The sequence below is a fragment of the Leguminivora glycinivorella genome, chromosome 10 (genome assembly GCF_023078275.1).
Source record: "Leguminivora glycinivorella isolate SPB_JAAS2020 chromosome 10, LegGlyc_1.1, whole genome shotgun sequence".
NCBI lineage: Eukaryota > Metazoa > Arthropoda > Insecta > Lepidoptera > Tortricidae > Leguminivora > Leguminivora glycinivorella.
The window spans coordinates 16371480-16391244 of record NC_062980.1 but is presented as its reverse complement, the minus strand read 5'-3'; positions in this window follow the sequence as shown (position 1 = coordinate 16391244).

Sequence of the window (19765 nt, the reverse complement as noted above, 5' to 3'; positions counted from 1 at the left end):
CGGGAAATTATTTCCCACTTCATCATGTCACCACAAAATATTTATTATCTTTTTATTGGGACTACTGAGCGATGCCAATCATACAGATCAGATTTGAAGTCTCAGTATAACATTTTTAATGAGAAAAAAGGCAGCAATTTTCTAATGGTCGCCATTTGTGACCAAACGTCAACGTCAAAGTCACATGTCATGATTTTTTGTGCGTGCTTGAAGGCACTTAAATTACCTAAAAACTGTTCTTAGTTTTAAAAAATCTCAACAAAAAACATAAGAAATATAATTGAATAACTTATACCTTCCTACTTATAATTGAAATTAAAATTTTATCCATACAAAATAATGCGGTTCGTAGTAATGTAATGCAAACACACTCGCGTTTGGCAGTGTCATTAACCTGTCATCGCAATCATGTTTACAGTACATCGCTGTAGAGAAAATCAAAAATAAATTCTGGATGAAAATTAAGCGTAACTTAAAAACACCCCTTAATTAATGATAACACTAAGAAATTCTATTTCTGGTTTTAATTTAATTTATCGCCCTTAAAAATAACTGTATTTCGTCAACTTTACCATTTGGACCGATTTTGAAAACAATTTTTTGATTGAATGTATTATGCATACAGATTGGTCCTATTTTTATCAGAACCCGGTTCTGATGATGGGATCCTGGAGAAATCGAGGGAACTCCTCAAATCTGAAAGGCATACATATGGTGATTTTTGTGTTTTTAAAGGAACACCATGCATTTACGTACGGAACAGTGACATTTGGTGCAGTGGAACTGCTGATGATGGTCAGAACGGAACTCTTCAAATCTAAACGGCACACTTATAGTTAATTTGGTATTTTTATAAGAACAGCATGCACTTACATCCAGAACAGTGACATTTGGTGCAGTGGAACTGCTTATGAAGATCAGAACGGAACTCCTTAAATCTGAACGGCACGCTTATAATGACTTTGGTATTTTTATAAGAACAGCTTGAGTTTACGTTCAGAACAGTGACATTTGGTGCAGTGGAACTTCTGATGATGATCAGAGCGGAACTCCTCAAATCTGAACGGCACACTTATAGTGACTTTCGTATTTTTATAGGAACAGCATGCATTTAAGTTCAGAACAGTCACATTTATTTGTTAGGAGATTTGTTCTATTTGTTATGCTTACATATTGAGTTTTCAAATTTGTCAAGCTCGATTTCTTATAATCGGATATCGGATTCATGAGGAATTGAGGAAACTCTTCAAACCTTAATGGTATAGGTATTTCCTTTGTGTTTCCATCAAATATTTACATTAAAAGCAGTTTAAAAAAATACCTACACATTTCTACATAATCCAACATTCGGAAGTACCTTTCACCAGAACCCCAAAAGCGGCGGTTTTTTTTTTCCTTAAAAATTATCTTAGTAATCTTATCATGCGTCTTACGCAAATCTACATCGATGCGTGAGAATGAGTCGGAAAACATAACATCTATGTGTCCCTTTGGCTGTAGTAGCCGTAAGGTACGAGATGCTCGATAAGATACCCAGGGTGTACTTTTTATAACCGGCAATATTTTCTGGTTATACTTGGCTGTCTATGTAAAAATTTCTCTTGTCAGTCCTGCGGTAGACTATGTCGGTCTCGCATCGGTCTAATAAGTCATCAGAAAAGGTGCTCTTTGAATATTACACCATAAATCGTCTGCAACAGACGTTAAGGCCAATGATGATGATGTAAAAATGAAACAAAACGTCAAATATCTTATTTATTTCAATTTTAACTCAATTTCACCTTTTTATTCCGTCACAAAAAGTTCTGAACGCGTGCCCGCGCAGCGATGACGATTGACAGTGTTGATCGGGCGATTAGGGCGATTTAATACTATTCCTATTGTACCGTCATGCGATTGGTATCTTAGGAAAATATTAGGTAAAATGAAGGCAGCTATAGGTAGCTCAGTAAATATTGTCAGTTATAAAAACCGGCCAAGAGCGTGTCGGGCCACGCTCAGTGTAGCCCAAGTAACAATTTCTGGTCCTATAGTGGTCGAGAGCACCAAATTAAATCACATTAAATGGTCCTATAAATAGTCTATATTGGTACTGTAGAGCCGATTTGGCGCAATTATGCAGCCATTTAGTGATATAATAGGGCTATAGCAGTATCATCCGTGACGTTTAAGGTCTATAATGGTGATGTGATGATGACTATTGTGCTAATTTGTTGACATAGAGGACACAGTAACGCTATTATAGTATCAATTTATGCTATAGTAGCATTTGAGATTCCGTTATACAGTTTTTTTGTTCTGTAATAGCAGTTGCCGTCCCTTTTAATGCGAATGAATTAAATTTCTAAAATAATTTAATGTGTGTAATATTTAACAAAAACTGTTCTAAACGAGGAACTTTATGAAAAGTGGCGTGTGAACTTGTGAAGTTTAGTGTCAATCAAAATAATTTGGATTTCGTATAATTCCATCATTACTGCAAAAAGGTATGCGATGGAAATTTTACCGTTAAAAGAATATTAGTTTAATGGAGTATTTTAAGTGCGCCCTCGATTTATACCTGTTTTGAATAAAATAAATAAATATAATTTAATACAATAAAATTATTGGCACCATAGTTTCTACTATGGATCCAAGAAGTAAAACACACGCTTTTATAGTTCGACTATGTCACTTATCATACGCATTCACTGCCATAAGCCCGCCATTGTGGATTCAATTAGGGTTGCATGAGACTTTAACTATGATCCAGTTTAACTTATAAGTTCTTTATATAGAAAACAATACTTGTTTTCAATGTTTTACTATAGAAAGATCTTCTAAACAGTTTTTTTTTTTTATAAAACATATAGTAAACTCAGCTATAACGCTATTGTGTTTTAAAAGAGATATCGAAACCATTATTCCACAGTTCTGTGATATAAAAGAGTAATTGTGACGTATACGGCGATGAGATATAAAAGGCATTAGAAAACGACTATTAACGCTTTTCAAAGCTATATAAACGTATCCTAAAACTTCATTATATAGCAAAATAGCTCTATAATGGTATTCATATCACTACTACAGTGTTAAATACTGTAGCAGTGTTTTCCAAAGCCACTATATCCTTAAATAGTGGTATAGTTAGGTTTTAATTTCTGTTAAAATACGACTACTAAAAATACTATAAGCGGCTTGTTGGGAACCTTAATAGGTCAAATTGATAGCATAACAGTGATTCCTAGCACTATTATACAATAATATTGTTCTTTAGTAGGTTATTTGATCCTGTATAGACCAGGCCTATAGCGGCTCTATAAAATGGTGATATAAACGTTTACATCACTTCCTAATAACACCTTTTAGCTGTATAACACAACAACCATAGCGGCTTGTCGGGAACCTTAATAGCGTAAATTGATTGCATAACAGTGATTTCTAACACCATTATATAATAATATTGTTCTATAGTAGTCATATTTGATCCTGTTATAGACCAGGCCTATAGCGGCTCTATAAAATGGTGATATAAACGTTTACATCACTTCCTAATAACACCTTTTAGCTGTATAACGCAACAACTATAGCGGCTTGTCGGGAACCTTAATAGCGCAAATTGATTGCATAACAGTTATTTCTAACACCATTATATAATAATATTGTTCTATAGTAGTCATATTTGATCCTGTTATAGACCAGGCCTATAGCGGCTCTATAAAATGGTGATATAAACGTTTACATCACTTCCTAATAACACCTTTTAGCTGTATAACGCAACAACTATAGCGGCTTGTCGGGAACCTTAATAGCGCAAATTGATTTCATAGCAGTGATTCCTAACACTATTATACAATAATATAGATCTATAGTAGTCATATTTGAGCCTGTTATAGAACAGGCCTATAGCGGCTCTATAAAATGGTGATATAAACGTTTACATCACTTCCTAATAACACCTTTTAGCGGTATAAGCTTATAGAGCTAAAAGGTGTTACTGGAGGCTTTTATACGACAAGCGGTCACGCCGAAAACCTTTATACGACATCTATAGTAGCTTTTGGCGTCGAAAACCAAAATTATAGCACTAAAATGTTACTTGGGAGGGTTCCGTAGTTTTCCGTATTTTTCTCAAAAACTACTAAACCTATCAAGTTCAAAACAATTTTCCTAGAAAGTCTTTATAAAGTTCTACTTTTGTGATTTTTTTCATATTTTTTAAACATACGGTTCAAAAGTCAGAGGGGGGGGGACGCACTTTTTTTTCCTTTATGAGCGATTATTTCCGAAAATACTAATATTATTAAAAAACCATCTTAGTAAACCCTTATTAATTTTTAAATACCTATCCAACAATATATCACACGTTGGGGTTGGAATGAAAAAAAATATCAGCCCCCACTTTACATGTAGGGGGGGTACCCTAATAAAACATTTTTTTCCATTTTTTATTTTTGCACTTTGTCGGCGTGATTGAAATACATATTGGTATCAAATTTCAGCTTTCTAGTGCTAACGGTTACTGAGATTATCCGCGGACGGACGGACGGACGGACGGACGGACGGACGGACGGACGGACGGACGGACGGACGGACGGACGGACAGACAGACATGGCGAAACTATAAGGGTTCCTAGTTGACTACGGAACCCTAAAAATTATATCCTGTATTACAGATGCAAAACAAGATTAAAGATATGATCTACAATAGCACGTTTTTACTATCATAAGATACAGTTGACATTATCATAACACTGAAAGGCAAGTACCTACTGAAATAAAAATCAATACATCTGACATTATCATAAAAATTGACTTTTGATGACAATGAAAATATATGATATGTGTAGGACATAAACTTTTTTTTCTATGCATATTTTATGACTATTCTCTCATGGGTGTAGAAGTCGACTATAAGAGGCTCTATTGAGGTGGATCATGGGCTAGCCTAGGGTTAACCTCTCGCTGCTAAACGTGGCACAAAAAATTTAGTACTTTTGTGCTTTCCCTGCCCATTTTGGGAATAACTGGGCATTTACATCTGAAGCTAATAAAAGGAGCGGAAAGGAAGTTGCTCTATACAAAGATAAATAAAATTCTTTATTTACTTATTTTGTAATATTTTGTAGTATATTCTTTAGTCACAGTTGTACTTTAACAACCTTTATAATTACAAAACACAAAATAAAAGCAAAATTACAACTCAAATGATTCTAAAAGTCACCGACATTCAACTTTACGTTTACGAGAATCTTTTCAAACCCTCTAGTTTTACTGTGCCTACGTGCCTGGCAACCGAACGCTTACAGCTTACTGTTAGGTGTTATAGCAATCGCTACCCGAGTCTAAAAATATCGATTCAGGAATTCGATTATGACAAATTATTTATTATTATTCGTCAAATTAGATTATGATCAGGGTTCGGATATCTCGTAGCATGGTAAGACGTTAGAGAACCATGGAGTCGATAATTAACATTAAATTTAATTTATACTCATCACAGAATTAGATTTAGATAGAAGAAACGAGTTCATTTATTTGTATGGCGGCCGAGCGTGTCAGATTTTGTACTGAAGTTGTTACTTGCCTGTGATTTTAAATATGTCTCAGGCCCTTGAGTGTTGATAAGTTTTATGTTGTTGCAATTAAATATCATGTAACGAGGCATTTTTAATGTTTTTGTTGACTTCAACTTACAAAAATTGACGCCCGAAAGCTGCAAGCTGCGATTAAAGACGGACAACTCAGTGGATTTCACTGAGTTCATTTGACACGCTAAGTAGATACGTTTGCTTGATCTATGGTTTATATGACATCTGTGATACTCATACTTATTCTCATGTATATAATTTGTCACAAAATGCTTTTAATTTCATCTAAAACGATGAATTATTAAAACTGTATGACTTAATGTTAACTATTAAGACAATAAATGAAAGAAAAATTAATTACCTACCTAGTTATACAGACTTTTATTGCAGTAGAAGCACTGGCTATTTCATCAAATTTAGTCACTTGCGTCATGTACTGTGTCAGTCATTAAAGTAATTTATTTACAATTTTTTTACGTAGTATACAACATAGTGTAGCAGTCTTTTTTTCATTTGAAATATAGTTTTATTCAATTCCAAATTATATTTAATTCGTTTATAATCAACTTTTGGAATGAGTATGTGAGTATGAGTGTGAGTTAGTTGACTTTTATGTTAAAATCGACTTCATGGTTCTCTAACGGCTTACCATATATCTGAACCCTGATTATGATACACTATTTCAATGCCCGTTTGATCTGTAGTGACTCTGTCCTTGAATCCTAATCCTAGATTTGGATACCGGTAAGGATATTTATTTGTGGGATGATGTAATTTTTATAATCGGCAATATTTTGTGGTTAAATAAAACAACATCAAGTACCTACCCTATTTCGTTAAAAAGTAGCGCGTGCGCACAAGCCGCCATATAGCAGTGATGTCATGAGGCGAGTTGTTTGGGAAATTAAGCAATTTTTACTTTAATGCACCGGCGCGCGCTTGGTGTCCGTAATTTCTTGGAAATATATAAAAATTGTAGGTTAAGTATAATGTACACATACTCGTAAAAAAGTGTTTGAAGTTCTGTATACCTCCATAAATGTTGTCAGTTATGAAAATTACAGCCTGTATTGAAACAAAGTGCACCTGAGTAGTCAATGTTTCACCTGCGCAAAGAATGTGTTTACGTGCGTAACACACTTAAAGCATTTAATTTTATTTCAATGGCGATACACTACAATACATTTCAATAGTTTTTTTTTTTACAATAAAACGGACCTAATGAAAACTCGTATTTGTATATTTATAATATCGTTATCTGAGTATCCACATTCTTTTCTCAGGTTTACATTGTGACTTTGAGTAAGAATGTACCTATTAGTATCGAGGTCTCAGCGTCATCATCATCTGAGCCATTACAGCGGTGGATGGGCCTTAGCCTGGTCAATCAGGTCTCTCCACTCCGAACTACTTCCTTCTCCTAATTTTCACTCCTAACGTGTTCTGGTATACGCCACCTAGCTATCAGAACATGGCTATATTAAATTTCCGAGCTCATATAACCGGACAACCTTCAAATCAAGAGTGAACAGGCATCTTCTGGGCGAGCTCACTCCATCGTAGGCCACGTCTTGGCCTTTTGCTAGTCCGTGGCAAAGAGTAAGCCCAGTTATAATAAAAAACCGGCCAAGAGCGTGTCGGGCCACGCTCAGTGTAGGGTTCCGTAGTTTTCCGTATTTTTCTCAAAAACTACTGAACCTATCAAGTTAAAATCAATTTTCCTAGAAAGTCTTTATAGAGTTCTACTTTTGTGATTTTTTTCATATTTTTTAAACATATGGTTCAAAAGTTAGAGGGGTGGGACGCACTTTTTTTTCCTTTAGGAGCAATTATTTCCGAAAATATTAGTATTATCAAAAAACGATCTTAGTAAACCCTTATTCATTTTTAAATACCTATCCAACAATATATCACACGTTGGGGTTGAAATGAAAAAAAATATCAGCCCCCACTTTACATGTAGGGGGGTACCCTAATAAAACCTTTTTTTTCCATTTTTTATTTTTGCACTTTGTTGGCGTGATTGATATACATATTGGTACCAAATCTCAGCTTTCCAGTGCTTACGGTTACTGAGATTATCCGCGGACGGACGGACGGACGGACAGACAGACATGGCGAAACTATAAGGGTTCCTAGTTGACTACGGAACCCTAAAAATGGGCTTGTGATGATCGAGGTCTCATAGCACTGGTTTAAAACGTAATACCTAAGAGTGCACGTGCTCGATTCGGTAGGAACTGGCGATCTGGGTCGTAAGTCCGGGCGTAAGTACCTACTATCCCAATTAGGCCATAACCTCAAAATGTTTGACACCTAGTCGTCGTAAAGCGTTCGGCATAAAACCTCAGCGTCGGGTGCTCAAACATTCAACAAACATTTATTTACTTTGTACCTAGGTTAGTATCCGGTAATATTAAGGTTGGTGTTTTTGGTTTCGATTTTGCATATACAGGCTGTAATTTTTATAACCGTCAATATTAATTTTGACATGATGGGCTGGCTTTGTTAAAAAAAATAAAGCATAAAATAACATAAACTTATAGTTTGATTTTACAAAACTCTGATAAACTAAAATTGCTTGACAATATCTTTGAAACTATCAATTTCCCGAATCCGACTTTTCCCATAAACAATGCACTGAATTTGCTTGCATTGTAAACTTAATAAAAATGTTTGACTTAGTCGAACAAAAAACTATGCACTATCAGAAATGAAACTATGACAGTCAAAACAAAAGTTTGTAAAACACTGGCACGATCCGGTCTACCTGTCCATTTACGATTGCAACATTGATCCCTTTATCCGAATTTTCGACTCGGGGCCCATTCGATTCCACCGTACAATACCCTTGTCACTCGTATAAAGGCAGCCGGTAACGTGCATAGGAACAAACGTATGCTTTGATGTTGATGGCTCATAGCCATTCTAATAATAGGCTTACAAACATACACGTGGAATACGCGTGCGGAAGTGCGGTGTGGCAAAACATAATTATTAATAGACGATTAAGCAAATCTTGTCACTAAAAAAGGCGCATAGAGTGAGAGTTTCGTAATCACATGGTTTGATTCAGTTAGGAGGTCGAACTAGTTCCGGTTCTACCTCAGAGATAATAATAATAAATAATAATAAATCGACCCTTGCCGCCGTGACCGGTTGGCCGAGTGGTTGAGGCATCCGTGGCTATAACGGAGTACGCTGGTTCGAATCCAGACACTTGGAGGCCTTGGTCATTTTTTCTTTGTATATGACATTTATTTCAGTTTATAGTTTCGAGTGAGTGAGTTGCAGGCGTCCATAGGTTACGGTGGCCGCTTTCCATCAGGCGGACCGTATGCATGTTTTTTTTTAAATACCTCGTCGGTGGCAAACAGGTATACGGCCCGCCTGATGGAAAGCGGTCACCGTAAACTATGGACGCTTGCAACTCAAGGTTTGCCACCGACGAAGTATAAAAAAAAACCTTCGGCCCTAAATTACATTAAATTTCTCAGTCGACTTTGTTAGTGACTAGATTTGCTTGACCGTCGTCATAAGAAGTTTGCTTTTTATTTTCATTGGGGAAATGCTTTTACGCATGCCACCCGGTCCGGAGGAACTAGGAGCGATGACAGACTGACCAATCTAGAAGACCTCCGTCTTAAACCACCAACAAATTCCGGGTCCGCCGTGAGTGACCAAGTATATAAGTAGTATATTGTTTAAAATACATATATCTTGAGGTATGATTCTCAAACTTTCACAGATAAATATCACACGAGATTATGCACGATACTTTTTTATTGCCCTGACAGGAGGTACCTACATAATAACTTTATAAATTAAAATTAGATCAACTTCACGCATATTAAACGGGATCGCAAATTTTCAAGGACCCATAAAAAGTTATTCCTTTCTGAAGTTGACAAATATTGTTTTCAAAGATATTAAACATTTAGATAGTGAAATCGAGCCCGATTGAAGTTAAAATTAATTCCATATCGACAGAAAGCTTCATATAGGTTAAATAACAATACTTATATAGGCTTAGAATCATTCATTTGCATGCTAATTCAATGGCATGGATAAGACTAGGCTTAATTTATATATATAGGAAAGCCATTTAATTTAAAGTAAACATTTGTGTAAATTAGGTGTAAGTTTGAAAACAATCGAAAAACAAACAACTTATTTGTACGCGTGGTTAATTTGACTGGATATAAATTGACCGGGATATAATACCGTCTAAATCTCGGTAAAATATTTCTAGTCTTTTAATTTGTATTGATGTCATATTATTTTGTTCTGCTCTATTTCAGCAAAAGTCGAACTCTCAAAAAAAGTTTACTTTCCAAAATAATAGGTAGGTATATTATCACCTCCTTGAATATTGATTTAAACTTTCACGATTTTTACACATCCTTGAATATTGCCGGTTATAAAAATTACACCCTATATAATACTTTACAAATTTTATAAAAGACTTTTTTAAAGTTCGGATGATCAGATGATAGACATCACAAAATAATGCGCTTAACCTAACCGCTCTGTAAGTAGAGCTATAAATCTAAAAAAAAAATAGGATTAATTTCAAGAAGTACGTTATTTGAGGTTTTTTTTACATACCCTGCCAATATATCCAGCAAATATTGACGGTTATAAAAATTACACCCTGTTTGATAAAGTATATAAACCCACTTATGCCAAATAATAAACCGTCACATACATAACCAAACAATAGCCATAATTGGCACAATCGCGGTGCCATTTAATTGGTGTCATTACCCTAAGAGCAACGTAAACGCGAACACGCGTATTCCTTGAGACCCACTCCTTGCTTAATGGACATTTTCTAGATAAGATGCTTAATAGCTGGTAATAAACATTAGGGATGCCCCGGTTTTGGCCGGATAATAAATATTCGGCCTGGCGAGCATTTTGTGTCATGTTTAATATGAAAACTGGCGTACCTATCCGAATAGGGATGACGAATACATAAAAAAATGGCATTCTGTTTAGTCCGTCAGTTAGATCGTCCAAAAATACTGAACACATATTTTTCGCTTTTTCTAATTAATGAAAAAATACAATGATATAGAGCGGAAAGTTCCAGGGTTGTGACGTAACTTGTAAGTAAAAATTGTACCTAGGCGTGACGTTACGCGAAACTTCAACTTTTCGTTTACGAGAAAAAAGAAAAAATACGTGTCAAATATTCTTTGATAATCTAGTGGACGGACTAATTAGTTTTTTTTAGTCGTCTCGCCTAATTGATACTGGTACGTAGCCGAATGGCACAAACGCTCACGAAACGAAACGCTCGTAGATATCTATCTCTATGGCTCTTGCGTATTGGCGCGACAGAGCCAGACTACCTTTCGCGGCGTTTCGTTTTCGTTTCGCGTCGCAGAAATGCCATTCGGCTACGGCACCAAGCATCGTATTAAATGAAACGTAACTGACTTTGGCCCTCTAGAGAAGCGAAATCGTTGAAGCTCCTTATCTCTCTCTGTCATGTCGTGTGTTCGTTTGGCCATGATAGATAGTAGATAAGCAAAATTCGGCCGAACAGTGGACACTTTATTTATTCTATGGCATAAGTATATTTACATGTCACTGCATTATACTCGTACAATTAAAAATTTAATCTAGAAGTGTAAAATAGTCCACGGCTTTCCCGTTCAAGATTTTGAGCTCTCAAGGCAATAAGCCCTAAGCCCTAAACGGTTCCTGAATATTCGGCAAAGAGGAATAGTTGACGAATATTCGTGACATCTCTAGTGCACATTTCCTTTATTCTCAAGTCGCTGTCGGGCGCACGCCTCTGAAGAATCAACACCGAACCCTGCTCAGATCCCTGGATTTGAGATCCTAATCCAAAAAATGTTTGATATTTGATTTATTAAAAGCTGTATTTAAACGGAAAATATTTTGTTTATCCCACAGCCCAGTATTTAATTAATTAATTTCATACAATCGTGTAGTAGATTTCATCAACTCTCAAATTAGTCCTAAGGTACATCTTGGCGGAATCTGCCTCTGCGTTCGTCCTATGACGCGGGCAAGGTAGCATCTGCTCGGTGTACCCCTTACATTTCGTTAAAGTGTCAGGTCTAGTATACCTGAGCATTTCTTTTTTTTTTGCCACTTTTATGAAGTGTTATATTTTTGAAAAAAAAAAAAAAATGCTATTTCCACTCAGAATTACTAGCTTTTTCAATCCTAGTAGTTAAAACAATTGTCCCATACGATTTTTTCTTATTTTGTTACCATTTTCCGTGCATGTTGTATGGGGTAACAAAAGAGGAAAGTAACAACACTGACACTTTTTGTGTCCCAGTGAGATTGAAAGTACTCGTGATTCTGAGTACAATTGACCTAAAATTCCCTAAAACAATCAAAATTGTTTTATTGGCAAAAAAAAAAGAAATGCTCACCTAATGGTTTCCGTGATGGAAAAGACGGAAAACCATAATAACTACTACTACTAATGTCAACTGAGAATTTTGGTACACCTTTTGAAGATATATTCTAAATGGTTCATCCATGGCCAGTGAATCTTTTCATTATCCATACTCCATACTAATACTATAAATGGGAAAATGTTTGTGTCTGTTTGTTTGTCCGTCCTTCACGGCAAAACGGAGCGACGAATTGTCGTGATTTTTTAAGTGCAGATAGTTGAAGGGATAAAAAGTGACATAGGCTACTCTTTGTCTCTTTCTAGCTCGAGCGAAGCCGCAGGCAAAAGCTAGTATAGTTCTAAAGGGAAATTACAGATACACACACTTGGTTGCTCATGCTCATGTAATATACCGCTATTCATTTGTAGCTATTTAATCCCTGAGCTAAAACCGAAAAAATCTTCGATTGCGGGAATTTTCCTCTCTAACTCCCACAAAGGCGCCATTAGAGTGAACTTACGGATTTAGATTTTTCCGCTTATAGTCCATATAATATAATTTGAGATACAAATATTCACGAGTGACTACTGGCTCACTTTTGGCTCACACTTGCCTGCGGTTGCTAATAGCAACAGCATGGATCAGGCGTTCGTTATTTCCGCTCGCACAGACTACTTCTTCACTAGACGGAGCATTCAAGCCAAATCAAAGTCACCTACACATATTTCGCACGTAGTAATTTAGTATGGAAACCAAACCGCTTCAATCAGTACTGTAGTGTCAACATTGACAACCAGAACTAGTGTAATTTTAAAATACTAGCTTTTGCCCTCGGCTTCGCTCGCGTTAGAAAGAAACAAAAAGTAGCCTGTGTCAATCCCCATCCCTTCAACTATCTCTACTTAAAAAACCACGTCCATTCGTCACTACGTTTTGCCGTGAAAGACGGACAAACAAACAGACATTTACACTTTCCCATTTATAATATTAATAATAAGTAGTAAAATATTATATCGGATATTCTTACACAGATTGACTAATACCCACGGTAAACTCGAGAAGGCTTGTGTTGTAGGAATCCAGACAATAAAATATATGATTTACATTAATTATACATAGAAGCCATCCATGACTCAGGAACAAATATATCTTTTCATCACACAAATAAATGCCCATACCAGAATTCAAACCCAGAACAATCGGCTTAGCAGGCTGGGGCCACTACTCCACAAGGCAGCCAGTTTTACGCCGTGGCTTGCGTGGGCGACGGTCGCGCGATGGTCGCGCGACGGCGATGCGACGCATACGAAATCAAACCTTATCGATATGGAAGTATGAGACACGACGGCGACGGTCGCGCGACCGTCGCCCACGCAAGACACGGCGTTAGAGTTGAACTTTGGCTGTTAAAGTATGTTATGTTGTAAAATGCTTTTCAGTTGCGCTGTTCAAATCGCGGTAACAGTAAAGTTGCATACATGTCTGGTGATCACGCACCCTTTGTAAACGCTTCTTAAGACGCTACAGGAGTGAAAATGCTAAAATGGAGAGGAGCCCCCCTTTCAATTTGGGAATTTTAGTTAAATATACTGGTGTTGTTAACTAGATTTATCGAAAAAAAAATGTCCATTAAGAACAACTCAGTTAAAAGATATTGCGACAAAATCTTTAAAATCGAGGTTCAGTTGTCGACTGTTTCCTCCTTCAAAACTTATCAATCGTAACGAAATTTGAGAATCTGAACAACAATGAAATAATCTGTGTCGGACTGTTTAGTTTGTTTGGCTAATTGTTACCAATCTTGAGTATCACACCTTTTTTTGCGCCATAATGAAAAAGGCCGTCTTTGGAATTTTTTGATTGGCTCTAGCGTCTTTAAAAATAAAAACATCAAAAATATCAAAATGGTCCGACACAGATAAAAATAATAATAATCTGTGTTGAAAAACTCATTGCTCTATCTTCAAAAACCAGGAAGGAAATAGTCGAGAGCAATTGTATGGAGAATTGACCCCACCTGTATCGTCTTAATGCGGTGTCTATGCATTCTGTGGCACCACGTCAAGGATATATCCGTAATTTTCCGCTATCCCTACGCCCGGAAGCAGGATATCTTTGCCGCCGGTAAATGCTTTTGCCGGTCGCGTAAATAATATTCAATAGCATTAAATATCCATATATCCAGGGTGCCACCAATGTGGTTTGCTTCATGAGCGTATCGTAGCTACTCTTAGTTCTTCCTGAAGCTCTTCTGTTGTGGTTTGACGGAGCCTGAAGTGACTGCGTTTCGATTGCCGCGTATCGTCATCGATTGTCATTTGTCAGTATTGTCACTATGTCTTTGACCGGCAGGGTGGCGTGGCGTTGGAAACGTGTTATCAAACGTAGAGAATTCATTGTTATAATCTTAATTTAATGCTGTAAAATAATTGATGAACGTGTAATATTTATAATATTAGTAATAAAATGTCTATGATTATAGTTACCTTTTTATTTGTGTTTTTAATATTAACATATATTTGAAGCCTTCATGGACTCACTTTAGACTTGGTCAGATCATGACGTGGTAACTTTTCAAGGGAAAGCTTCTCTTCATTCGATTATAGAAAATTAAACTACCAAAACTCTGGTCCGGACCTGGCCCCGTAGCCGAATGGCATTTCTCCGGCGCCAAACGAAAGCGATACGCCGCTGGCTCTGTCGCGCCAATACGCAAGCGCGATAGAGATAGATATCTACTAGCGCTTCGTTTCATGAGCGTTTCGTGAGCGATTGTGCCATTCGGCTAGCCACCCTGGGCAGTCTTAGTTATAAACAGAGATCTGACAACTGGGTGCGTAGCCGAATGGCACAAACGCTCACGAAACGAAACGCTCGTAGATATCTATCTCTATCGCTCTTGCGTATTGTCGCGACAGAGCTAGACTACCTTTCGCGGCGTTTCATTTTCGTTTCGCGTCGTAGAAATGCCACTTGACTACGGGGCCTGGGCGTCATTTGTATGACGTTTTAAGAATAATGAACCTTATGTTGTTAGATTTGATACCAAGAGTCCGATCACTGGTTAAGGCCGTTACGTCCTTTTATAAATAAGGCATTGGATTGTAGTTTTAAAATTATTGTAAAAATTGCAATTTAAAGTAAATTTTGTGTGAAAATGCGATTTACCGCGGCCCGTCTCCTGTTGTCATAAGACGACCCTTATTACAAGATAGATTAAAATATCAACATCAACCAGACTGATTTGATCTACTCCGCAACATCTGTACATACACAACTGGGTGGCTAGCCGAATGGCACAATCGCTCACGAAACGCTCACGAAACGAAGCGCTAGTAGATATCTATCTCTATCGCGCTTGCGTATTGGCGCGACAGAGCCAGCGGCGTATCGCTTTCGTTTGGCGTCGGAGAAATGCCATTCGGCTACGGGGCCTGTAGACGTAATTCTCTCCACGTGTTTCTGTTCAAACAATTGGAGATACCTTAATTAGGGTAGACGCATTCCGAATAGAACGGGAATATTCATTTACTGGCGTTTCCTTGGCAACGACAGCAACCATTATCTTGCCACGACATAAATAAATCACACATCTTTCTTTAATTGTAACGATGACATTAAGGATGAGTGTCCATCTTGCGGAAAATACAATCTCGCGTCATATCATGTGCAAGCCCTGTATATTAGGAAATGTCTCATGTCTACGAGCGTTTGTCAAAAAACTATTCATTACCTACACACTCATTTTACTTGAAATTGTTTGTACTTTTATGCCTCATACATAAAAAAATGTGTACCATTATTTTTTAATATCACTTTTTGTATGAAGCTTTGTTTTACTTGAACAAACACGTAGAAAATTTTGTTACTCTGGATAATAAATTCCGTGTTATGAGTCTTAAAATTTGAATTTACTTTTAATTTTTTCAACGCGTTATTATATCAATTACATACCGAGGCAGTTGCGGCTTCCTTGTGAAGTTTAATATTAAAACTGAATTCCGTAGAAAATCCGTTGCGGCGGAAGTAACGACTATTCTCCTATATCCGTTATTAAAGTTCTGAATAGTAGAGTGGAAATTTGTATTTAAATGAAACTGGTTAACGCTGGTGTAATAATTTAGCGGATGTCGCTTTCAGCTTTCAGTTCGTGTTAAGATTAAAATAAATGATAATACTTCATCATCATCCTCCTTGCGTTATCCCGACATTTGCCACGGCTCATGGGAGCCTGGGGTCCGCTTTGACAACTAATCCCAAGATTTGGCGTAGGCACTAGTTTTACGAAAGCGACTGCCGTCTGACCTTCCAACCCGAAGGGTAACTAGACCTTATTGGAATTAGTCCGGTTTCCTCACGATGTTTTCCTTCACCTAAAAGCGACTGGCAAATATCAAATGACATTTCGCACATAAGTTCCGAAAAACTCATTGGTGCGAGCCGGGGTTCGAACCCGCGACCTCCGGAACGAAAGTCGAACCCGCGACCTCCGGAACGAAAGTCGCACGCACTTACCGCTAGGCTACCAGCGCTTATAAATGCTAATACTTATCCGTAAAAAATATGTTCGCGAGTGAATAAGTTTGAAATAATGTTTGCAAAAAGCATCATGTGGTAACCCTAATATAATACTTGTCATAAAACAATATCTGGTTTTCTTTAAAAATGTTTTATTACGATTTAATTGCCTTCCCATTTGTATGTCATTGTCAAACTCATACAGTGTGGAAAGATAAATTGGGACCTTGAGTAAAACTAGGTACCTTAAATCCTTATTTAAGCTTGCTCATTTTACTTTAAAGGAGACACATTCCTTTGTTTTTAAAAATAAGCAAAACTGCATACAAAGATTTCCTAAAAATCGCTTGAATCGCCCGGGACTCGAATTCAAACTAACAAAAATAAAAAACATAATCTCGATCATCCATAGGATTATTACTCAGTATAAAATTTGGTCTTAAAAATAAAAATTATCGTTTAGATTTAACGATAATTTAATAAAGAAGCGAGTTTTTTTTTTATTTTAGTACCGGGCGAGGTAAGCGAGTTTTACAAAATCTATAGATGCAGTTTTTTTTTTTTTTTTTTAATAAGAGAGTGTCTAATTTAAGTACGAAGAGCCAGGTTAAGACGATACGATACAGGTCAATTCTCTATACAAACGCTATCGATTATTTCTTCCCTGGTTTTTGAAGATAGAGCAATTATTTTTTCAACACAGATTATTATTATTTTTATCTGTGTCGGACCGTTTTGATTTTTTTGCTATTTTTATTTTAAAAGACGCTAGAGCCAATCAAAAATTTCTAAAAACGGCCTTTTTCAATATGGCTCAAAAAAAGGTGTGATACTCAAGATCGGTAACAATTAGCCAAAAAATCTAAACGGCCCGACACAGATTATTTCATTGTTATTCAGATTCTCAAAATTTGAGATTTATCTCAAATTTAAGGTAGGTCGTTAACTTTAAGGTAGTTTCTCTCCGGGGCCTTTTTTTTAACGAGGGGAAATGCTTTACGCATACCATCCCAGGCGCAGGGACCGGCCTGGGATGGTTATGTGGGACTCCCATATAGGCTAATGAGACCCATGGTTTACCCACTAAAACCCCTCGATTGCCGCCTCAGGGCTATAGGATGAGGTCGCAGGCACGTTTCGGCACTCCTCCGCAACCTCGCCAGCCACGAACACAAACATCTATGGAGGATTTCATGCCCTCCGAATCACTACATAGCGCCGGGGCCTGACCTATCTTTCCACTCTGTATATTTGGCACTTTTCAACCAGTCTAAATCATGTTTGATTTATACGTTATCAGTAAAGTTTTAACTTGTGTACATAGTCTTGATAAATTAGGGGCTCCAAGAGAAGTTAAATCAACTTAAGCTTTTGTATTAATTATAGAGGACCCTCTTAAATTGTGTTTTAGGAGATCAAGTGAAGCGTATAATTAAATTTTGTTACCGAATGCTATTGAGCAATGTTGATCGGATTAGGAACTCAATCGAGCTATAAATAATTGTCCGTTTTGGATTAGGAAATGACATTTGGGTTTATGTTGTACATATTAATAAATTTATTTATTATTTATTTATTTAAACTACACATATATTATACAGTAAAAATATACATACATACATACATACGATCACGCCTGTATCCCATAAAGGGGTAGGCAGAGCACATGAAACTACTAAAGCTTCAGAGCCACTCTTGGCAAATAAGGGGTTAAAAGAAAACGAAACTGTGGCATTGTAGTGACAGGTTGCCAGCCTCTCGCCTACGCCACAATTTAACCAATATCCCATAGTCGCCTTCTACGACACCCACGGGGAGAAAGGGGGTGGTGAAATTCTTAACCCGTCACCACACAGGAACAAAAATAAACAGTTACAAAAGGCGGACTTAATGCTACATGGCATTCTCTACCAGTCAACCTTTAGGCCAAACAGAGAAGACCTATAAAGGTGCGGGATATGTAAAGAGCACTAAAGACTTGATTTTATTGGACTACCTACGTTATAAAAAAAATAGGGGATACTTTTTTTTAAATAACCGTCTCAAAAACAAAGCACCTTATCTTTTTGCAAATGTCTGGCTAATTCCTAGGCCAAATAAAACAGGACAAAATTACTAGGTCAAAGTACCTATTTTAGTTAGAGGAAGAGACCGTCAGACATTTAATGTGTGAATGTCACGCCCTCGCCAGACAAAGAATGAAGAACTTTGGAGCAGGCTACCTGGCACCGAAGGACTTCAGAGAGCTACCCATGAGCCTCATCATCCGATACGTGGAGATGGTCGAGAAGCTCCTGAATAGCTGAAGGATCTTAGGATCGTAGGGGGTAATTGCACAAAAGATCCCGATGGGTCGAAGTGTATCCGTAAGGGCCCCCGCAGATTTAAGATAAGATAAGATAAGACCTATTTTAGTTTATATTTATAACTAAGTCTCATTTATTGTTTGTATATAACAGTTGAATTATTTTATAAGCGCTGGTGGCCTAGCGGTAAAAGCGTGCGACTTTCAATCCGGAGGTCGCGGGTTCGAACCCCGGCTCGGACCAATGAGTTTTTCGGAACTTAAGTGCGAAATGTCATTTGATATTTGCCAGTCGCTTTTCGGTGAAGGATAACATCGTGAGGAAACCGGACTAATTCCAATAAGGCCTAGTTAGCCTTTGGGTTGGAAGGTCAGATAGCAGTCGCTTTCGTAAAACTAGTGCCTATGCCAAATCTTGGGATTAGTTGTCACAGCGGACCCCAGGCACCCATGAGCCGCGGCAAATGCCGGGATAACGCAAGGAGGAACAGCTGAATTATTTATTACTTTAAATAACTGGAATAATCATTCCCAATCCAACTCTTCCATTCTTAGACTTATATTGACCGGGATATAGACCGTGATTACCTTTTTGATTTTTGTCGAGCTCCCGATATTTCGACGCAGTTGTATGCATCATGATCACGGAAAACAACATGCATGCAACTGCGTCGAAATATCGGGAGCTCGACAAAAATCAAAAAGGTGATCACGGTCTATATCCCGGTCAATATAAGTCTAATGAAAATAACCGTGAATCATTCAAAACTCTTCCATTCTTAATAAAGTAATTTATTATTAGGTACTTAAATTATAGCGATAGTTAAAATCAAAGTAAAAAACGTGTAATAGTATTTTATACAATCGTGATATAATACAAATCTTTTCAGTCGAGTACCATGTTTAGGCCACGAAGCTTGCTGAGTGGCCTAATAGTAAGGTACGAGAGTGAAAAGCTTAATTATATCACTATTGTATACAATACT